The sequence below is a fragment of the Theropithecus gelada genome, chromosome 2 (genome assembly GCF_003255815.1).
Source record: "Theropithecus gelada isolate Dixy chromosome 2, Tgel_1.0, whole genome shotgun sequence".
Classification (NCBI taxonomy): domain Eukaryota; kingdom Metazoa; phylum Chordata; class Mammalia; order Primates; family Cercopithecidae; genus Theropithecus; species Theropithecus gelada.
Genome location: NC_037669.1, coordinates 88644982 through 88668782, shown reverse-complemented (window position 1 = coordinate 88668782; position 23801 = coordinate 88644982). Strand labels below are relative to the sequence as shown.

The following is a 23801-nucleotide window of genomic DNA, read 5'->3' as shown; positions in this document are numbered from 1 at the left end:
CCGACTCACACACACAAAAAAAGTGGTATTCTTTCTCTCTCTCCATTCATTGTTTCATAAACCAACATTTACTGCATTATGCCAGGTACTGCTTTGGGCACCTCCAAAATGCTGATGGTATTTTTAACATTTTATTAGTGGTAGTTCCTGGTTTAGATGTGGTTATAGGTCTTTGAAGAAAGAAGTGATTCAGGTATATAAAGCTTGTAATCAGTAAAGCCATTGAATAAAGTTTTTATAATGTATTAATTTTGACTGGTGACAGTTAATTATCTTAACATCTTCATGGAAAAAGTTTAGCTATCACTGTGAGTTCATGTTGATATGGGATTATTTTTGCATGATTTTATATACCTGTTAATTTTAAGTACTCCTGTAGACAAACCACAGGTAAAACATTTTGTTTTGGTGTATGTCTCAATGAGCAGTGATTTACAAATACTATATGTGTTCAGATTCCCTAGGAAGCCATCACACTCCTTCCCACTGTGGTTTTGGGAGCATGAAGGCGTTGCTTATCCCCTGTGTCTGGTTCACTGTATGTAGGCTGGGAGTGTCTGCTGATCACCTGGAGTGCTGTCCCTTGGAACAGGAGGAGTAAGATTGAGGTAAGGCTCAGTCTGTTTGAAAGTCACTTGTCTCTTCATTTTTACTGCATAAAATATAATGTAAATCTGAATGTTTTTGCTTTGTTACTCTTCATTCTGATCTAGTAAAATGAAATTCTGCCTTTTGCTGTCTTCTCTATCTCTCTGTGTATGTATCTTGGGCAAAAATAAATGAAGAAATATAAAATCAAGGTATTTAGATAATAAGTGAATTCTTCAAAATATCTCATTTTCTATCTGGACTATTCACTTGATCAAAGAAAATAAAAACTTGTTTATTTGTTGCCTTGAAGGCAAGGTGATTGCTTAAATAAATGTTTTTGGCCACCTCTTAGTTAAATGGATCAACTTCAGAAACTCTTGGAAATAAGGCTTAGAGTGTTTCTATTTGTTTAGAAAAAGCCTGAGAGAAGAAATGTCTGGTACAATGGGAAGAGCTTGGTTTTTGGAGTCTTCGCACTTTTTATTGCTCAATTTTTAACCCTGGATAAACTGTTAACCTCTCTGAGCTTTGGTTTTGTTTTGTTTTTCCATCTGTAACATAGGCCTAATATAGCCTTCTTTGCAGATTGCATTGAGGACTGGAGATGAGGGCCTCAAGCTTTGGGGGTGGTCAGTGCTGGCTGTCAGTAGTAGTTAATGTGTATTATTATATAGGACCTCTAATCTCAGTAGTATTAATAGTAGGAATGTGGCTGGGTACTGTGGTGCTGTGCAGGGTTCAAGTGCCCAGTTTCCTTGTCTGATGAGGAAGGCAGCTGTCTGTACCTGTTGGCACTCCGGACAGGTGAGGGAATTTTGAGATTGTCTTTATTCAGTGCTGGTAGGCAGGAGTCCACACTATAAAGTCCAAGGTCATTCCTGGCAGTAGAAGGTTTTTTTCCTGACAGTTCGTATGGAGAAACCAGGAGGTAACCGTTTGGCATGTTCTTTGGGAACCGTGGGCATTCCCATTGATAGAACACTACAGTATACCAGGCAGCATTGTGTTCTGTATCGCCCCGATCAGGACATTTTTCTAGCTTTCTTCTGCTGGCACCAGAGACCTGGCTTTGGTGTTTTTGCCAGGAATTCTCCAGATGCAGGAGAGATTTGTCATCTTCTTTAATTGGGGCTACTTTGGTAGAATCTAGCACTCTGTTCAGGCATGTTTTTGATGAACAGACGGCTCACAGACTTAGTTATAGAATTTTCAGTTTTATTTTTTCCCAATAAGAGAGGAAAAAAAAAAGTCCCACTAATATTTAAGAGAAAAATAAGTAGAGGCCAGAAGTGATTTGAAATAACCGGGCCGGGCGCGGTGGCTCAAGCCTGTAATCCTAGCACTTTGGGAGGCCGAGACGGGCGGATCATGAGGTCAGGAGATCGAGACCATCCTGGCTAACACGGCGAAACCCCGTCTCTACTAAAAAGAATACAAAAAACTAGCCGGGCAAGGTGGCGGGCGCCTGTAGTCCCAGCTACTCGGGAGGCTGAGGCAGGAGAATGGCATGAACCCGGGAGGCGGAGCTTGCAGTGAGCCCAGATCGCGCCACTGCACTCCAGCCTGGGCGACAGAGCGAGACTCTGTCTCAAAAAAAAAAAAAAAAAAAAAGAAATAACTGGTCTCTTAATTTCTTGCAGTCTTGGTGTAGTCAAATGCCCCCTCCATTCTGGTGGTCTTTAATTCCAGATAAGAGTAAATAATATACCTCTGGTCTTGAACATCTAGACCCTGGCCTGTGTCTGCTTCAGCATCTCATAAGGACCTTTATCACCTGGCCACTTCTTTATCTTCCTTTCTCTCCTGCCACAATTACTCTGGCATGTGAGGCTCAGTTATAGTGAACTCCTTGAAGGTCCCAGCATTCTCAGGCTATTCCTTCTGTGATATTTTGCTCTCCATTCTACAGCTTGGCTGACTCTAAGGCTTGAGCCAGGAGTTCAGGCACCACCTTCTCTTAATAAAAGCCTTCCTTGATTCCTTCCAGGTTCAGCAGAATGCCTCTCCTCTGTATGACATTGCAGTCTGTGCAAGCTTTTATAATCATTCTGTCCTGCTAAGGTTTGGTATTTTTTTAAAAATTATATTTATTTTTATTTTGTTTCCTCAAATTCCTTTTTACCATGTTTTGGTATTTTTTTGTGTGTTTCCCATACCTAGTTTATTACCTAATTGAAGGCAGGAGCTTGCCTTGTTTATATCCCAGCACCTGACCATTTCTGGCACAAGGTAGCTACTTGGCAAATGTTTGTTGAGTGAACAAATGAATAACCTTTGCTTATGAAATAACAGGAAATAATTCACCGTGGAGCTAGTGATGTGATGAGAGTTCTGACTTCGTGGCTGCATCTGATCCTGGCTGAAGCAGTATCTCCGCTTTTGTATTTCCAGGTTGCTAAAGGCAACACTTTGTTATGAGAATGTGTTGCTTATTCATATGTTCATAATTTTGAGGCTGGAGGGCTATTACTTGCTTTTTTTTTTGGGTTTTGCAAACATTTCCTTTGGGAGAAAATGTGACAGTTCTTCATTGGTATTGTTTGATCTTCTGCAGGCCATTTATTGCTCTGAGTGCTTTGTCCTCATATGTAAAGAAGTGACTAGTTTGGGCCACAGGGTATCTAGACAACTAACTACTGGTGAGCCACCACCTGCTGGGAATGGGGAATGACCTGATTGATTGATTGATTGATTGGAGATGGAGTCTTGCTCTGTCGCCCAGGCTGGAGTGCAGTGGCGCAATCTAGGCTCACTGCAACCTCCACCTCCTGGGTTGAAGCTATTGTCCTGCCTCATCCTCCCAAGTAGCTGGGACTATAGGTACGCCACCATACCTGGCTAATTTTTGTGTTTTTAGTAGAGATGGAGTTTCTCCATGTTGGCCAGGCTGGTCTTGAACTCCTGACCTCAAGTGATCCGCTCATCTTGGCGTCCCAAAGTGCTGGGATTATAGGCATGAGCCACTGCGCCTGGCCTGGGAATGGGTAATGGATTTAACACTAGGATATTGTGACTTTTGCTGCCTGGTTGGCCTTTTGGAGACCTATCTGAGCTCACTGTCACCATATTCAGGAAATACAATTATTTGAACAAACTTTATTCAGGGGTTAGAATTCAGTGACTGTAAAATTATCTGTATCCGTTTTCTGCTCAGTCTAATATTGTACTAATTCTGAAGTGTCTGGAGCTGTATGTTCTGAGTTATTTACCTAGAAATTACAGAATTGTGCCAATTTATTTACCCTCCTGGATCTTTTTTGTTGTTGTTTTGTTTTTGAGACAGAGTCTTGCTCTGTCACCCAGGCTGGAGTGTGGTGGTGCTATCTCAGCTTACTGCAACCTCTGCTTCCCGGGTTCAAGTGATTCTCCTGCCTCAGCCTCCTGAGCAGCTGGGATTACAGGTGCGTGCCACCATGCCTGACTAGTTTTTGTATTTTTAGTAGAGACGGTTACACCATGCTGGTCAGGCTGGTCTCGAACTCTTGACCTTGTGATCTGCCTGCTTCTGCCTCTCAAAGTGCTGGTATTATAGGCGTGAGCCACCGCGCCTAGCCACCCTCCTGGATCTTAGTGGTAAAATAACTTGAGTATACTATCTAAATTACTTTGAATTAGTTTAAGATTTTTTTTAATTTTTAATTTTTTTTTTTTTGGCAGAGTCTCTCTTTGTCACCACGCTAGAGTAAGTATAGTGGCATGATCATAGCTCACTGTAGCCTTGACCTCTCAGCCTCAAGCAATCCTTTCACCTCAGCTTCTTGAGTAGCTGGGAGTACAGGCATGCATGACCTTGCCTGGCTAATTTTTATATTTTTTGTAGAGGTGGGGGTCCCACTATGTTGCCCAGCCTGGTCTCAAACTCTTGGGCTCAAATGATCTCTCTGCATTGGCCTCCCAATCAAATTAGTTTTTATGGGTGATTAGACTGCATAGAAATCCCTATTGAAGGCTGGGTGTTAGGAAGCTTATCAAAGCCTACATCAATTCTTTTTTTTTTTTAGAGACAGAGTCTCTCTCTGTAGCCCAACTGGAATGCAATGCCATGATCTCAGCTCACTGCAGCCTCTGCCTTCTGGGTTCAAGTGATTCTCCTGCCTCAGCTTCCCAAGTAGCTGGGATTACAAGCATGTGCCACCACGCCTGGCTAATTTTTGTATTTTTAGTAGAGACAGGGTTTTGCCATGTTGGCCAGGCTGATCTTGAACTCCTGACCTCAGGTGATCCCCGCCCCCACCCCCCACCTTGGCCTCCCAAAGTGCTAGGATTACAGGCGTGAGCCACCACGCCCAGCCAAATGCAATTATTCTTTCATGCAAGTGATAAAATAGCAGACTGCAGAAAATAAAAGCATGTAAAGTAACTGTAGTTAGGTTAAAGATAAAAGTTGATACCAGATAAAAAGGAAAACTGAGGGCCAGGCACTGTGGCTCACGCCTGTAATCCCAGTACTTTGGGAGGCTGAGGCGGTCAGATCACCTGATGTTGGGAGTTCAAGACCAGCCTGATCAACATGGAGAAACCCTATCTCTACTAAAAGTACAAAATTAGCTGGGTGTGCTGGCACATGCCTGTAATCTCAGCTACTTAGGAGGCTGAGGTAGGAGAACCGCTTGAACCTGGGAGGCGGAGGTTGTGGTGAGCTGAGATCGCGCCATTGTACTCCAACCTAGGCAACAAGAGCGAAACGCCGTCGCAAATAAAAACAAAAACAAAAACACTGAGGCACTTTAAATTTGGCAGTAGCTGTTAAAAATTGATGACATTTTGTGAGCAGTGTCGAGATGTTAGGAGGAAGTTGTTGAGGCTGGGGGCGGTGGCTCACGCCTATAATCCCAGCACTTTGTGAGGCCGAGGCAGGCAGATCACCTGAGGTCAGGAGTTTGAGACCAGCTTGGCTAACATGGCGAAACCCCGTCTCTACTAAAAATATAAAAATTAGCTGGATGTGGTGGCGCACGCCTTGTAGTCTCAGCTACTTGGAATGCTGAAGCACGAGAATTGCTTGAACCTGGGAGGCAAAGGTTGCAGTGAGCCAAGATCTCACCACTGCACTCCAGCCTGGGCAACAGAGTGAGACTTGACTTTGTCTTTAAAAAAAAAAAAAAAAAAAAAAAAAAAAGGAAGTTGTTGGTTGGCCAGGTGCAGTGTCCCAGCACTTTGAGAGGCTGACATGGGAGGGTTGCTTGACCCCAGGAGTTTAAGACTAGCCTGGGCAACATAGTGAGACCTCATCTCTACATAAAAATTAAATAAAAATTAGCTGGGCAAGGTGACACACGCCTAGAAGTTATGGGCCACATCTGAGCTACCAGTGTCCCAGTTAGGAGGCTGAGGTGGGAGGATTGCCTGAACTCCAGAGACAGAGGCTGGAGTGAGCTATAATTGTGCCACTATCCTCCAGCCTGGGCGACAGAGTAAGACCCTGCCTCAAAAACAAAAAAAAGAAGGAAGATGTTATCATATAGGTTGAAAGTGATACAAACACAGAAAATTTCAGCCAGTGGAGGCACATTGGAGGTACTAACATGTGCTTATGGTTTTGTAGTACCATCAGTAGTAGGCAGAAATGAAAAATGTTTGCTTTACTGTGATAAGTATACTTTGCATACGTATTCTGTTTATAAAACACTTTTTTTTTTTTTTTTTTTTTAACATTTGAGACAGGATCTGGCTCTGTCACCCAGACTGGAGTGCAGTGGCATGATCTCAGCTCACTGCAGCCTCCACCTCCTTTGTTCAAGTCATCCTCCCTCCTCAGCCTCTTGAGTAGCTAGGACTAATGGCATGTGACACTGTGCCCAGCTAATTTTTGTATTTTTTGCAGAGAGAGGTTTTTGCCATATTTCCCAGGCTAGTCTCGAACTCCTGAGCTTAAGCGATTCACCCACCTTGGCCTTGCAAAGTGCTGGGATTACAGACGTGCCCAGCCTATAAAATACTTCTTTTTTTTTTTTTGAGATAGAGTTTTGCTCGTCCAGGCTGGAGTGCAGTGGCGCGATCCCAGCTCACCACAACCTCTGCCTCCTGCGTTCAAGTGATTCTTCTGCGTCAGCCTCCCGAGTAACTGAGATTACAGGTTCCCGCCACCTCGCCCGGTTAATTTTTTGTATTTTTAGTAGAGATGGGGTTTCGCCATGTTGGGCAGGCTGGTCTCGAACTCCTGACTTCAGGTGATCTGCCCACTTTGGCCTCCCAAAATGTTGGGATCACTGGTGTGGATCACTGGTGTGAACCACTGTGCCCAGCCACTTCCTTTTTTTTTTTTTTTTTTTTTGAGACGGAGTCTTGCTCTGTCGCCCAGGCTGGAGTGCAGTGGCGTGATCTCAGCTCACTGCATGCTCCGCCTCCTGGGTTCACACCATCCTCCTGCCTCAGCCCCCCGAGTAGCTGGGACTACAGGCGCCCGCCACCTTGTCCGGCTAGTTTTTTGTGTTTTTTTAGTAGAGACGGGGTTTCACCGTGTTAGCCAGGATGGTCTCTATCTCCTGACCTCGTGATCCGCCTGTCTTGGCCTCCCAAAGTACTGGGATTACAGGCGTGAGCCACCATGCCCGGCCAGCATTTTCATATATATATTTACTTCATCCTCCCAACAACCCTGTGAGGCAAGTATCCCCATTATGCAGATGAGGAAGCAAACCCGAAAAGGTGAAGTGGCTTGCTTTCCAGTACACAGAGCTGATAATAAGAAAAGCTGGGAATTGCTGCCTGTTTTCTGATTCTAAGTTTAGATCTCTTTTTATATCCTTATAGGATATTGTTAGGGCTTCAGTTTGGCACGGCAGTCACCCCTTATTTCAGGCTGCTGGCCAATAGGGGATACTCACAAAGAAGATAGTGCTACACAGTGAGTAGAATCTCTGCTCTAGCGGCCCAGTAACTCTGCTTTTTTTTTTTTTTTTTTTTTTTTTTTGAGATGGAGTCCTGCGCTGTTGCCCAGGCTAGAGTGCAGTGGCGCTGCCTCCATTCGCTGCAGCCTCTGCTTCCGGGGTTCAAGTGATTCTGCCTCAGCCTCCCAAGTAGCTGGGATTACAGGCACGGGCCGCCACGCCCGGCTAAGTTTTTTGTATTTGTGTTTTGAGACGGAATCTCGCTCTGTTGCGCAGGCTGGAGTGCAATGGCGCGATCTCAGCTCACTGCAACCTCCACCTCCTGAGTTCAAGCTATTCTCTCTGCCTCAGCCTCCCAAGTAGCTGGGATTACAGGCACCCACCACCACGCCCAGCTAATTTTTGTATTTTTAGTAGAGATAGGTTTTGCCATTTGGCCAGGCTGGACTCAAATTCCTGGACTTCAGGTGATCCACCTGCCTTGGACTCCCAAAGTGCTGGGGTTACAGGCGTGGATCATCGCTCCCGGCCTAGCAGCCCAGTAACTCTGGAACAGCTGGCTGCTGGAGGAAACTAGAGGGAGCTCTACTGTCTTCACAGATTGCTTAGTGGTCAGGAGAAAAATCCAGAACCAGGTGGAGATAGTTCTGCAATTGAGGCCCATGAAACAAGTAGGAGCCTTTCTACTAATGTATATTGTATAGAAATTGGAAGAAAAAGGCTGGGTGCAGTGGCTTATACCTGTAATCCCAGCACTTTGGGAGGCCGAGGCAGGGGAATCACCTGAGGTGAGGAGTTCGAGACCAGCCTGGCCAACATGGTGAAACCCCGTCTCTACTGAAAATACAAAAATTAGCGAGACGTGGTGGTGGACACCTGTAATCCTAGGTACTTGGTATTGCTGAGTCAGGAGAATCACTTGAACCCGGGAGGTGGAGGTTACAGTGAACTAAGATCACGCCACTGCACTCCAGCCTGGGTGATAGAGCGAGTCAAAAAGAGGGAAGAAAAATGGATGTATTCTGGCTTGAGCTCTGCTGTCATTGTGCCTTCCAGTACCACTGTCCCCCACACCCTATCTCTTCATTTTTCTTTCTCTATGTTTCACCTACCTCCTCTACTAGCTTAGCTCTGGTTGGTCATGGTCCACAGTTCCAGTGTTCCTTCCCCAGGTATTAGAACCCTTTGCCTCCCTTTGTGCTCTGCTGGCTATGCTAGTTGCTATCTCTGAATTCTCTTGCCTGGCTGCTTTTCACTGCCCCTAGGCTGCCCATTCCTAGTGTTTCTGGACAGTCAGGAACATGTGCTATCTTGGTTGCTAGCAGTTCCTACTGCCTCACTTGAGCTGAGCTCTCTCTGCCCCTCAGGGTGCTCCTGTGCTGCCTCCTAAGGATCCCATTTCCTACAGCAGCTGTTTGCATGTTTCCCAAAGGTGCCTTTTCCCCAGGCTCTGGACCAGTGACCTCATTTTAGGGCTTGTGCTCGCAAATATTTTCCCCATTCTTTCTCTCACCGTACTTTCGTCATCCAGTCTCTTGCTTTTAGAAAGTCCTTGACCTTTTTTCTCTGGTCACATAAACAATGTGTGAGTACAGTAAAATTCAGGCATTTTTAAATAGAGAAAAGAAACCATAATTTGATATTTCATTGTTAACTACCTTGAATTTAGGCCTGCTGGGTGCAGTGGTTTATGCCTGTAATCCCAACACTTTGGGAGGCTGAGACGGGTGTATTGCTTAAGTCCAGGATTTCGAGACCTGCCTGGGCAACATAGGGAGGCTCTATTTCTACAAAAACACAAAAATTAGCTCAGTGTGGTGGTGCGCCCCTGTGTTCCCAGCTGCTCAGGAGGCCGGGGTGGGAGAATTGCCTGACCGTGGGAGGTAGAAGATGCAGTGAGCTGCTATTGTGCCACTGCACTCTGGCCCAGGGCAACAGAGTGAGATCCTGTCTCTAAAAATAAATAAATAAATAAAGTCCAGGCACGGTGGCTTACACCTGTAATCCCAGCATTTTGGTTTGGGGGGCTGCGGTAGGCAGATCACTTTAGGCCAGGAATTCAAGAACTGCTAGGCCAACATGGTGAAACCCTGTCCCTACTAAAAATATAAAAATTAGCCAGTGTGGTGGTACATGCCTGTAATCCCAGCTACTTGGGAATCTGAGGCACGAGAATCCTTTGAACCCAGGAGGTGGAGGTTTCAGTGAGCTGAGATGGTGCCACTATACTCCAGCCTGAGTGATAGTCATACTAACAGATGTGTGTACATGTGTAAGAGAAGGTAATTCCTTTGTACAGAAATGGGGTCACAGTCTATCTACCTTTCTGTGACTTTTTTTTTTCATTTAATCTTTTTTGTTGTTGAGACAAGGTCTCAGTCTGTCAGCCAGGCTGGAATGCAGTGGTGTGATTATAGCTCTTTGTAGCCTTGATCTCCCAGGCTCAAGCAGTCTTCCTGCCTCAGCCTCCTGAGAAGCTGGGGACACAGGTGCATGCCACCATGCCCAGCTAATTTTTGTATTTTTTGTAGAGATGGGATTTTGCTATGTTTCCCAGGTTGGTCTTGAACTCCTGGGCTCAAGTGATCTGCCTGTGTTGGCCTCCCAAACTGCTGAGATTACAGGCATGAGCCATCATGCCCGGCCTAATTTAATTTAATTTTTTTTTTTTTTTTAGGTGGAGTCTCACTTTATCATCCAGGCTGTAGTGCAGTGGCGTGATCTCGGCTCACTGCAACCTCCGCCTCCTGGGTTCAAGTGATTCTCGTGCCTCAGCCTCCCAAGTAGCCGGGATTACAGACGTGTACCACACGCCTGGCTAATTTTTGTATTTTTAGTAGAGGTGGGGTTTCACCATGTTGGCCTGGCTGGTCTCGAACTCCTGACTTCAAGTGATCTACCTACCTCGGCCTCCCACAGTGCAAGGATTACAGGCATGAGCCCCTGCTCTCAGCCTGTAGGATACATTTCCTTTTCTTTCTTTTTTTTTTTTGAGATGGAGTCTTGCTCTGTTGCCAGGCTGGAGTGCAGTGGCGAGATCTCGGTTCACTGCAAGCTCTAGCTCTGCCTCCCAGGTTCATGCCATTCTCCTGCCTCAGCCTCCCGAGTAGGTGGGACTACAGGCGCCCGCCACCACACCCAGCTAATTTTTTGTATTTTTAGTAGAGACGGGGTTTCACTGTGTTAGCCAGGATGGTCTTGATCTCCTGACCTCGTGATCCGCCCGCCTCGGCCTCCCAAAATGCTGGGATTACAGGCACGAGCCACCGTGCCTGGCCTTTTTTTTTTTTTTTAAAGACAGGGTCTGACTCTTGCCCAGGCTGGAGTGCAGTGGCACAATGATCATGGCTCACTGCAACCTGTCTCCTGGGCTCAAGTGATCCTCCCACCTTAGCCTCCTGAGTAGCTGGGATTACAGGCGCTCAGTACTATGTCCATTTTTTGTAGAGATGAAGTCTCACTGTGTTGCCCAGGCTGGTTTTGAACCTCTGGACTCAAACAATCCTCCCCACTTGGCCTCCCCAAGTGTTGGGATTACAGGTGTGAGCTACCATGCCAGGCAGGGAATCAATATTTTGAATCTTTGCCAATTTGAAGCCTAGGTAACTAATTTTTATTTATATTTCTTTATTGAAGAGGATGAGCATCTTTTCATGTGTTTATTTCATCTGTGTATTCATTTCTTGTCCTTTGTCAACTTTTTGGCTGATTTAATTTATTTTGTTGATTTGTGAGAAGTTTTTGACTATTATGAATTTTAACTTCGTTTTTTTTTTTTTTGAGAGGGAGTCTCGCTCTATTGCCAGACTGGAGGGCAGTGGTGCAATCTCGGCTCACTGCAACCTCCGCCTCCCAAGTTCAAGTGAGTCTCCTGTCTCAGCCTCCCGAGTAGCTGGGACTACAGGTGCCCACTACCACACCCAGCTAATTTTTGTATTTTTAGTAGAGACAGGATTTCACCATGTTGGCCAGGATGGTCTCAATTTCTTGACCTCATGATCCACCTGTCTCGGCTTCCCAAAGTGCTGGGATTACAGGTGTGAGTCACCGCACCCGGCCTGTCTTTGATTTTAATAATAATAATAATAATAATAGCAGCTCACATACTGTATACAGGCATGCTTTGGAGATATTGCAGGTTGAGTTCTAGACCATTACAATAAAGCAAATATTGCAATAAAGCCTGTCACACACATTTTTTTGTTTCCCAGTACATATAAAAGTTATGTGTACAGGCTTGGCATAGTGGCTTATGTCCATAATTCCAGTATTTTGGGAGGTGGAGATGGGAGAATCACTTGAGGCCAGAAGTTCAAGACCAGTCTGGGCAGCATAACGAGACCCTGCCTCTACAAAAAAGTTTTTAAAAAGCCGAGTGTTGCAGTGTACAACTGTTTAGTCCTAGATACTCTGGAGGCTGAGGTGGAAGAATCACTTGCCAGCCCAGGAGTTTGAGGCAGCAGTATGCTATCATTGCACCACTGCACTCTGGCCTGGGCGACAGAACAAGATCTCATCTTAGAGGAAAGAAAGTTATGTTTGCACCATACTAGAGTCTATTAAGTTCCTAATAGCATTATGTCTAAAAAAAGCAATGTACATACCTTCATTTTAAAATACTTTATTGCCAAAAAATGTTATCAATCACCTGAGCCGGCCAGGCGCAGTGACTCATGCCTGTAATCCCAGTACTTTGGGAGGCAGAGGCGGGCGGATCACGAGATCAGGAGATCAAGACCATGGTGAAACCTCATCTCTACTAAAAATACAAAAAATTAGCCAGGCACGGTGGCGGGTGCCTGTAGTCCCAGCTACTTGGGAGGCTGAGGCAGGAGAGTGGTGTGAACCCAGGAGGTGGAGATTGCAGTGAGCCGAGATTGTGCCACTACACTCCAGCCTGGGAGACAGAGCAAGACTCCGTCTCAAAAAAAAAAAATCAATCACCTGAGCCTTCAGGACTTGGAATCCTTTTGCTGGTTGTGGATCTTGCCTAGACATTGATGGCTGCTGACTGATCAGGGTGGTGATTGCTGAAGATTGGAGTAGCTGTAGCAATTTCTGAAAATAAGACAACAGTGAAATTCGCTGCATTGATCAGCTTTTCTTCTCATAAAAGAGATCTCTGTAGGCTGGGCGTGATGGCTGTAATCCCAGCACTTTTGGGAGGCCGAGGTGGGTAGATCACGAGGTCAAGAGACCAACATGGTGAAATGAGATCGAGAGCAGCCTGACCAACATGGTGAAACTCCGTCTCTACTAAAAATACAAAAATTAGGCCGGGCGTGGTGGCTCACGTCTGTAATCCCAGCACTTTGGGAGGCCGAGATGGGTGGATCATGAGGTCAGGAGATCGAGACCATCCTGGCTAACACGGTGAAACCCCATCTCTACTAAAAAAAAATACAAAAAATTAGCCAGGCGTGGTCGTGGGCACCTGTAGTCCCAGCTACTTGGGAGGCTGAGGCTGGAGAATGGTGTGAACCCGGGAGGCGGAGCTTGCAGTGAGCCGAGATTGCACCACCGCACTGCAGCCTGGGCGACAGAGCGAGACTCCCATCTCAAAAAAAAAAAAAAAAATACAAAAATTAGCCGGGCTTGGTGGTACGCACCTGTAATCCCAGCTATTCTGGGAGCTAAGGCAGGAGAATCTCTTAATCCATGGAAGCCGAGGTTGCAGTGAGCCGCAGTCACGCCACTGCACTCCAGCCTGGGCGATAAAGCAAGACTCTCTCTCTCAAAAAAAAAAAAAAAAATTAGCTGGGTGTGGTGGTGCACAGGTGTAATCCCAGCTACTCAAGGTTCAAGGTTGCAGGAGAATTGCTTGAACCCGGGAGGCGGAGGTTGCAGTGAGCCAAGATCACATTATTGCACTCCAGCCTGGGCAATAAGAGTGAAACTCCATCTCAAAAAATAAGTAAATAAAAGTCAGATGAAGAAATCAAAATATTTTACCCAAAATATATTTCTTCGCTATTTTTGACATCTGCAAAGCCATTATTTGTGGTGGAAAATTTGCATCTGTAAAGAGTCTCTATGAACACAACTAGATCTTTTCCTTTCCAGGTTCTCCCAGTCCTGGAGAGATTACCTGAGAGTCTAGTACCTTTTAAAGGTCTGACTAGGAAACATTTGCCATCTATTGCTTCTAAGGGTGCCACCTGTAAGACTTCATCTACATAATAAGAACCTTGGTCTCCACCATCCCTTGTCTTAGACACTCATTTCGTTTCTTTTCTTTTCTCTTTTTTTTTTGAGACAAGGTCTCCCTCTCTCTACCAGACTAGAGTGCAGTGGTACGACCTCTGCTCACTATAGCCTCTGCCTCCTAGGTTCAAGCGATTCTCTTGCTGCAGCCTTCTGAGTAGCTGGGATGAAAGGTGTGTGCCACCATGCCTGGCTAATTCTTGTATTTTTTGTAGAGAAAGGGTTTAGCCATGTTGGCCAGGCTGGTCTCAAACTCCTGGCCTCAAGTGACCCGCCCGCATCAGCCTCCCAAAATGCTGGGATTTCAGGTGTGAGCCATTGTGGCAGTCCCAGACACTCCTTTCTATTGATTCCAGGTTTTTAGATGATAACTCTTTCAGCCAATTGCCAATCAGAAAATCTTTTAATCTGTGATCTGTAAAGCCTCTCCCCTCCCCCACTGTAGTGCTACCTTTCTGGACAGAACTGATACATACTTCACAGATACTGAGATGATGTTTTATGTTTCCCTCAAATACATAAAACTGGCCGGGCACAGTGGCTCACACCTGTAATCCCAGCACTTTGGGAGGCCAAAGCGAGCAGATCACCTGAGGTCAGGAGTTGGAGACCAGCATGGCCAATATGGTGAAACCCTGTCTCCACTAAAAACACAAAAATTAACCAGGCATGGTGTTGCATACCTGTAATCCCAGCTACTCGGAGGCTGAGGCGGGAGAATTGCTTGAACCCGAGGGAGGCGGAGGTTGCAATGAGCTGAAATTGCACCAGTGCATTCCAGCCTGGGTGGCAGAATGAGACTCCCCATCTCAAAAAAAAAGTATAAAACCAAGCTGTAACTCAACCACCTTTGGCACATGTTTTCAGGACCTGTTGAAACCGTGCCTTGGGCCATGGTCATTCATTTTTGGCTCAGAATAAATCTCTAATTATTTTACAGTTAGATTCATTTCATTGACAGTAATGAAACAGCATATGTCTGTATTTACCCCCAGACACAAGTACTTTACTTATGTCAACTTCAGTGACGGTGACAAGCTGAGATCAAAGTCAAATGGTTGAATGTCAGAGCCTCCTCCCTTAACTGTGGTATTACATGGCCCCTTTTGCATTCTAGTTTCAGAATGTTACCTTTCTCTATATTCATTCTCCCAGAAGAGATGGTCTTCATTGTTTTTTCAGTCTAACCCCTTGAATTGAATTTTATCTATTCCTGTTTTTTCTGTAACCTTGATTTACCTGTTACATCCTTTCTAAGGTCCTCCTATAGTTTTTCCTAGCCTTGATCCCCTCCCCTTTTGTTTTTCCTACATAACAGTAGGACCACAGTAACTGCTTAGCTCTGTGCCTCTCATGATAGCCTAGCCTTCTCCTTCCTGTCCTCCTTTGGTTTATTTTTTATCATGCTCTCATTAAGTTTTACTGCCATTTCCTTACCAACTGCTTTTTTGTTTTGTTTTGTTTTGTTTTTGAGACAGGGTTTTGCTCTTTTACCCGGGCTGTAGTGCAGTGGTGCAGTCTGCTCCCTGTGGCCTCAACCTCCCTGGCCCATGCTATCCTCTTAGGCGGGTGTCACCATGGCTGGCTAGATTTCACTTTTTATTTTTTATTTTGTAGAGACAGGGTATCCCTATGTTGCCCAGGCTGGTCTCAAACTCCTGTCCTCAAGTGATCCTCCTGCCTTAGCTTCCCAGAGTGCTGGGATTACAGGTGTGGGCCACCTCGCTCAGTGCCAACCAGAAGCTTTATCTCTCTCTCTCTCCCTCTCTTTTTTTGAGACAGAGTTTCACTGTTGTTGCCCAGGCTAGAGTGCAGTGGTGTGATCTTGGCTCACTGCAACTTCTGCCTCCCGGGTTCAAGTGATTCTCCTGCCTCAGCCTCCAGAGTAGCTGGGATTACAGGCATGCGCCACTATGCCTGGCTAATTTTGTATTTTTAGCATAGACGGGGTTTCTGCATGTTGGTCAGGCTGTTCTCGAACTCCTGACTTCAGGTGATCTGCCCGCCTCTGCCTCCCAAAGTGCTGGGATTACAGGCATAAGCCACCACACCTGGCCTATATATCTCTTAATCCTTTATTGTCTGGCTTAGTCCTACATTCCTCCTGAGCAATATCTCTGAGGTGAGTTCCTAGTTGCCTGTACCAAAGATTCTTTTCCTGATGTTTATTCTCCCTTGTTCTGACTAACTTCCCCTTTCCCATCATCCTTGCTGGGAGGGATGTTGCACATGCGTGGCATACATGTACAGCTGTGGAGAGTATAGCATCATGAAGCCTCATGTACCTGTCACCCTGTTTCAACAATTTTCAATCCTTCCCCATCTTTTTCAATATATTCCCTAATTTTTGTTGTTGTTGACTTTTTTTTTTGAGACAGGGTCTCACTCTGTTGCCCAGGCTGGCATGCAGTGGCATGGCTTACTGCAGCCTTGACCTCGCAGCTCAAAGGATTCTCCAACCTCAGCCTCCTGAGTAGTTGGGACTACAAGTGCACACCACCATGCCCAGCTAATTTTTAAATTTTTGTAGAGATGGGGTCTCACCACATTGCCCAGGCTGGTCTCAAAACTCTTGGGCTCAAGCTATCCTTCTGCCTCAGCCTCCCAAAGTGCTGGGATTACAGGTGTGAGCCACTGCACCAGGCTGTTGTTGGCATATTTTAAAGCTAGATCCTAGACATTGACACTGAGTGTTTATCTTTAATTAATAAGAATATTCTGGCTGGGCACGGCAGCTCACGCCTGTAATCCCAACACTTTGGGAGGCTGAGGTGGGCAGATCATGAGATCAGGAGTTTGAGACCAGCCTGACCAACATGGTGAAACACCGTCTCTACTGAATATGCAGAAATTAGGCAGGCGTGGTGGTGGGCACCTGTAATCCCAGCTACTCAGAAGGCTGAGGCAGGAGAATCGCTTGAAACCAGAAGGTGGAGGGTGCAGTGAGCCAAGATTGTGCCACTGTACTTCAGCCTGGGTAACAAGAACGAAACTCCATCTCAAAAAAAAAAAAAAAAGAACATTCTATTTTATTTTTTTGAGACAAGGTCTCGCTCTGTTGCCCAGGCTGGAGTGCAGTGGCGCAATCTCTGCTCATTGCAACCTTCACCTCCCAAGGCTCAAGTGATCCTCCTACTTCAGCCCCAGGAGTAGCTGAAACCACAGGCGTGTGCCATCATGCCCAGCTAATTTTTGTATATTTTGTAGAGAGAGGGTTTTTACTGTGTTGCCCAGGCTGGTCTAAAATTTATAAACTCAACCAATCTACCTGCCTCAGCCTCCCGAAGTGCTGGGATTACAGGTGTGAGCCACCGCCCCTGGCCAATTTGTTTATGAATCTTATGAAGTCTGGCTTATAAGCTGATTAGGGCAAAGTAGAATTTACTGATTGACCTAATCTGTGCTTTCAGAGCCAGTTTCTCCACCAGAGACGTGTGACCTGGTCTTATCTGTCAGTTGGCTCCTGTTTTAAATGTTTTAAATTTTTTCTTAGATTAAATGTTTGAAAAATTTCTTAGATGTTTAGAGGAAGACTATTTTTTTCTAATCAAAATTATGTGCTATATCAGCATCTTAAAGATCAATTTCATTTCAAAGTGATTTTGGCAAGCTTTTTTCCCTTGAAGGTCCACTTCTCTCTCTCTCTCTTTTTTTTTTTTGAGACAGGGTCTTGCTTGCTGTGTTGCTCAGGCTGGAGTGCAGTGGCATGATTATGGTTCACTGCAGCCTCAGCTGCCTAGGTGCAAGTGACTCCCCCCACCTTAGCCTCCAGAGTAGCTGGGACCACAGACATGTACCACCATGCCCGACTAATTCTTTAATTATTGTAGAGATGGGGGTCTTGCTATGTTGCCCAGGCTGGTCTTGAACTCCTGGGCTCAAGCAATCCTCCCACCTCTGCCTCCCAAAGTGCTGAGATTACAGGCATGAGGCACCATACTGGTATTTCTTTTACTATCCTATAAGTGGAATAGCAAAGAATGCCTTGTGAAGTATACAGTCAATACATTCCTTAATAGAAATCAACTGTGTAACAATAGCAGCATTAACAAATAGCCTATTTATTTTTGAGACGGAGTCTCACTCTTGCCCAGGCTGGAGTGCAGTGGCATGATCTTGGCTTACTGCAACCTCTGCCTCCCACGTTCAAGCAATTCTCCTGCAATAGCCTCCCTAGTAGCTGGGATTACAGGCATACATCACCACACCCGGATGATTTTTTGTATTTTTAGTAGGGAGGGGGTTTCACCATGTTGACCAGGCTGGTCTCGAACTTCTGACCTCAGGTGATCCACTCTCCTCAGCCTCCCAAAATGCTGGGATTACAGGCGTGTATTAATGGCATGAACCACCATGCCCGGCCAACAATAGCCCACTGAAATGGAAAGGGTTACTCTTTCACATTTAATGTGTCTAAATTTTATCTCCACTGATATTCTCCCCAGGTTATACTCTCCAGCTTCCTAACCTCTCATAAGGAATCTTGAATCTTAATGAGGATAGAACGTTGGCTTTTTGTGCTTGCATAAATCTTTCATGTTACATAAATAACATGTAGAATATTTATGTCCCAGATATCTTAAATTTAGTAAGTTTGGTGTCTTATACTTGGTAACACAGTGCCTCCCCTGAGTGCTTCATCAGATCCAAACTGATTCATCCCACTGCCTCACTTGATTCCACTTGATTCTGAGTGGGTCTTTCCATCTGGGTTATTCTAGCTGTCTTAGAGCTCTTCCCTTCCCTACTGTTTTATCCACTCATTGTAGATTTGGTTTATCTAGTTTTGTCTGTGAGGAATGCATGTTTTCTGGGCTTGGGGCCAAATTTTTACTTAACTTTTGGGTAAAACTGTATCCCAGCTGCTGTTCTAGAGATGAACTCTCTGAAATCAGTTTTATTTGTTTAGGAACCAGATAGCACATATTATGGTGGAAGATATACCTATATTGAAAATAAAAACAATCTTGCTCTAAATGGAACACCGGTTGTCTGTATGAGAGCCAACATACTGATGAGTACTGGGCAGTTTCAGCTACAGGAGCTTCCAAATGGACTACAGATATGATAAGGCTATGTAGTATTTTCATAAGAGACACTGTTTAGTATGTTTCACATCTATATAGGATTTGTTTGTGATGTGCTGCTATTGAGTGATTGCCATTTGTATGCTGTGTGAATCCTCACAGCACAGAGCTGTGGATGCCATTATGCCAGTTGTACAGGTGAGAAACTAAGTGATTTGCTCCAGTTAAGTGGTGCTGTTAAACCAGGTGTCTGACACCAAAGAGCTCCCACCCCGTGATATACCTATGGCCCCTTCAGCAGTGTTGATAGTAAAAGCTGAAATATGTGTGGCGTCTGGTTTTCAGCCTGGGCTGGTGTTTGAGGAGGAGGTGACAATAGCACTGTAGGCCCTGGTTAGGGAAACTTGGAAAAGAAACCTCATGTCTTTTACTCTTTTATTGAGGCTTGAAGAGCAGTACTTTACTAGCGTAGTTTATTTTACCTTCCAAGTAGTTTTCTTTCATTTATTTATTTATTTTTGAGATGGAGTCTCGCTCTGTCACCCAGGCTGGAGTGCGGTGGTGCAATCTCAGCTCACTACAAGCTCTGCCTCCCGGGTTCACGCCATTCTTCTGCCTCAGTCTCCTGAGTAGCTGGGACTACAGGTGCCCACCACCACGTCTGCCTAATTTTTTATATTTTTTAGTAGAGACGAGGTTTCACTGCGTTAGCCAGGATGCGATCTCCTGACCTCGTGATGTGCCCGCCTCAGCCTCCCAAAGTGCTGGGATTACATGTGTGAGCCACCGCGCCTGGCCCCCCAAATAGTTTTCAAATCTGGCCTTTCCTCTGGCTTTTTAACTGGCCTTCTATTTTCAATCCCCTTTTATTCCGCCTTCCACATTTCTTCCAGCAAATTTTTCTTCTAGGCCATGTTTTGAATACAATGTGCTAAATACTGAGCCAGGTATCTTTATTGTACAATTTATATTCATTCACCACTTGATCCTCTTAAGAAAATTTGAAGGTAGGGAATATCTTCATTTTACAAGTGAGGAAACAAACTGTGGTCCAAAGAATTTAGGTAGCTTGCTGAAGCTCATGTAGCAAAATGAACTGGTACTTGTTTTCAGTTTGAAACTGCTTTTAAGCATTAACATTCTGTGCCACAGAGTGACCTTTCTAAAAGACAGATCTACTTATACCATTCAGCTCTTGCTTGGAGGCTAAAATCCTATCTCCTTAGCAGGTCTCCAGTTGCTCTATGTTCTTGACCCTGTTACTTCTCCAGGCTCATTTCCTACTCTAATCCCATACTTCCTACTTTATGCTTTAGTAATGCAGACTTCTTGGATTTCCTTGAAAACATTCTGCTTTCTTGTTTCTGAATCATTGTTCATGAAATTCCCCTCCCCCCGCTTTTTTTTTTTGGTGAGACAGTCTCTCTCTGTCACCCAGGCTGGAGGGCTGAAATGTGATCTTGGCTCACTGCAACCTCCGCCTCATGGGTTCAAGTGATTCTCCTGCCTCAGCCTCCCAACTAGCTGGGATTACAGGCATGCACCACCACGCCCCGCCGAAATTCCCTTTTATCTTTTTTTTTTTTTTTTTTGAAACGGAGTCTCACTCTTTTGCCCAGCCTGGAGTGCAATATTGCAATCACAGCTCACTGCAGCCTCAACCTCCCAGGCTTAAGCAATCCTCCCACCTCAGTCTCCTGAGGAGCTGGGACCACAGGAGCATGCCACCATTCCTCGCTAATTATTTTATTTTATTTTTTGTTCCCTATGTTGCCCAGACTGGTCTTGAATTCCTATGCTTAAGCAGTCCTCCTGCCTCAGCCTCCCAAAGTGCTGGGATTGCAGGTGTGGGTCATCACGCCTGACTTGGCTGATTTTTTGATTATTTATTTATTGTTGAGACAAGGTCTCACTTTGTTGCCTAGGCTGGAGTACAGTGGTGCAATTGTGGCTCACTACAGCTTTGACTTCGTGGGCCCAAGCAATCCCCACACCTCAGCCTCCCAAGTAACTGGGACTGTAGGTGTGTGGCACCCTGCCCAGTTAATCTTTTTTTTCATCCCAAGACCGAGTCTCACTCTGTTGCCCAGGCTAGAGTGCAGTGGTGTGATATCGGCTCACTGCAACCTCTGCCTCCTGGATTCAAGCGATTATCGTCCCTCAGCCCCCCAAGTAGCTGGGACTACATGCGTGAGCCACCACACCCAACTAATTTTTGTATTTTTATTCTTTAAATTTTTTAAATTTTATTTTTTTTGAGATGGAGTCTCGCTCTTGTTGCTCAGGCTGGAGTGCAGTGGCGTGATCTTGGCTCACTGCAACCTCCACCTCCTGGGTTCAAGCAATTCTCCTGCCTCAGCCTCCCAAGTAGCTGGGATTATAGGCGCCTGCTACCACATCTGGCTAATTTTTGTATATTTAGTAGAGACTAAATATACATGTTGGCCAGGCTGGTTTTGAACTCTGGACCTCAGGTGATCTGCCTGCCTGGGCCTCTGAAAGTGCTGGGATTACAGACGTGAGCCACTGTGCCCTGCCAATTTTTGTGTTTTTAGTAGAGACAAGGTTTTACCATGTTGGCCAGGCTGGTCTTGAACTCCTGACCTCAGGTGATCCACCTGCCTCGGCCTCCCAAAGTGCTGGGATTACAGGTATGAGCCACCGCGCCTGGCCAGCTAATTTTTTTGTTTGTTTTTTTGTAGAGATGGGGTCTCCCTATGTTGCTTAGGCCGGTCTCGAAGTCCGTGCTCAGCGATCTTTCCACCTTGGCTTCCCAAAGTTCTGGGATTACAGGTGAAAGCCACCACACCCAGCTTGATATTTTGTAGAGATGAGGTCTCACTTTGTTGCCCAGGCTGATCTCAAACTCTTGGACTCAAGCCATTCTCCCACCTCAGCTTCCCAAAATGCTGGGATTATAGGCATGAGCCACTGAGTCTGGCCAGAAATTTCTTGTCTTTGAAGTTCTTCCCAGTCATTCCCAGTCAGTACCTCTGCCTACCCCATTCCCTGGACATTACCTAACAGTCCAATTCTTTCTTCAAAACTCTCTTTGAGCCTCACTCTTAGTGTTTTTAGCCTTTCCTGACCTGACCTGTGTATCTTTGTGTCTCCAGTAGATAGTGGTTGTTTAATAAGTCTTTGTTGAGCTGAACAGAATCTTTGGAGATGTGACTCTCTAGAAGCAGACATTCCAGAGACCACCAAAGCTTCCACATTGGTAAGCTGTTTTGTAAATTTAAAAAACCTGAGTAGGGCCGGGCGCGGTGGCTCACGCCTGTAATCCCAGCACTTTGGGAGGCCGAGGCGGGCGGATCACGAGGTCAGGAGATCGAGACCATCCTGGCTAACATGGTGAAACCCCGTCTCTACTAAAAATGCAAAAAATTAGCCGGGCGAAGCGGCGGGCGCCTGTAGTCCCAGCTACTCGGGAGGCTGAGGCAGGAGAATGGCGTGAACCCGGGAGGTGGAGCTTGCAGTGAGCCGAGATCGCGCCACTGCACTCCAGCCTGGGCGACTAAGCGAGACTCTGTCTCAAAAAAAAAAAAAAAAAAAAAAAAAAAACCTGAGTAGGTAAGGGTCAATTTCTGACTTGAAGGATATAAACCTATTAATAAGAGCATGTTTAGATTTTGGCACCTGGATGTGTTAGAACTATCTTTGTAGAACCATCTTCTTCCTCCTTTTTAAACTTCTGTTACTATTTAGTCTTCATTTTTGGACTAGTACCCTAGGAGACTGTTCCTTATTTTAATGGCTTTCATTTCATGTGGTATAAGAGCTTTCCAAGTGTTGGTTCTCATCCATCCCATTTACTTTTTCTCTGAAGCTTCATAGAACAGCCTGATCCATGCCTTGAGAGCCTCTTTATGTCAGGGTGCATAGAATGTGCATTTTAGTAGAACGACCTTCTGGTTTTTGCCACGGTTCCCTCCCCGGTGTGTTTATCAAAGATCATCAGGGTCAATAGTTAGAAAGTAATAATACCGTAGTATTTGCTTTATCATTTTGCAGAGAAGGGTTTATTTTTTATTTTTTTCTGTGTTTAAGCATTTGGTAATGCATTTAGTGAGTTTTAACTGATTGTTAAGCCTGCAGATAATGAAAGTGTTGACTATCACTGACACTGGAAAAGGCCCAGGTGTGGGAGGATTAGTTATTAGGTGGTAGACTATCAGCTTGTTCTGCACAGATCGTGATCCCTTTTCTTTCACGGAGGTTTCTCTTAAATAATTCCCTAAATGTCCTGTGGTTATTTGTAAATCTTTCTTAAAACATGCCACTTCCTGTCAAGTTTAGAGGCAGCCCAGAGGGGGACAACTTATGGAAAGCAAAATTAAATAATTGATTTAGGTATCAATGGGCTTTTCAAGGTTTTGAGTCTGCTGGCTATAGTATTTTAATTCTGATGTTAATGACTTGTATAGATACAAACCCTTCTGAAGGGTTTGAGGCTGCTGCCAGTGCCTGGTAAAGCCTTAGGAAATCTCAGGCCAGGCTTCTTTTCTATTCTTCTCTTAAATTGCAATGAAGCAATATGTCTCTGCCTTACACAGGAAAACAGGGAATGCTTCACTCTGGGCCACAGAATACATTAGATTTGTAGTCCTGTAACTGCAGATAGGAGGTTTGTTATCTACTACTACTATGTAAACATAGACTCAGGAGTTAGGAATGGAGAGACTGGATAGGAGGAGGTATAAGGGGAGCTCTTGGGGTCTGCCCTTTCCTTTAGCCATCTAAATAAGGCAAATTAGTATTGTTAGGATTCAGCAAAACTTAGACATTGGCTTCTTGGCTTAACTATATCGCCTGTTGAAGACACTGGCTCAGGCCAGGCGCAGTGGCTCGCACCTGTAATCCCAGCACTTTGGGAGGCTGAGGTGGGTGGATGGCTTGAGCCCAGGAGTTCGAGACCAGCTTGGGCCACATGGTGAAACCTCATCTCTATTTTTTTTTTTTTAAATTTTCTGTTTATTAAGTTTTTAAAATTAAAAAAAAAACTGGCTCAAATATAATAGGGGAAAAAGAGTTAAGAGAGAGCAGTCACAGCTTTGCAGGAGCATGTAGTACATGTTATTTATATGTTAGAATGCTGATAAGAAACAGCTTTTCATTTGAAGATCACGTGTTTGATTCTTTTCTGTAA

At 45.1% G+C, this 23801-nt stretch overlaps 1 protein-coding gene across 2 annotated transcripts in view; it reads left to right on the top strand.

The window, feature by feature from the left end:
* The first annotated feature begins 507 nt into the window (after positions 1-507).
* RAD54L2 (RAD54 like 2) overlaps positions 508-23801 on the top strand; it is a 168188-nt gene continuing 144894 nt past the window's right edge. Inside the window, exon 1 of one of the 2 annotated variants that reach the window (XM_025375387.1) lies at positions 508-608. The gene's annotated coding sequence lies outside the window, so the exon portion shown is untranslated. The remainder of the gene's footprint in view (positions 609-23801) is intronic. The other variant, XM_025375386.1, reaches the window with a different exon arrangement.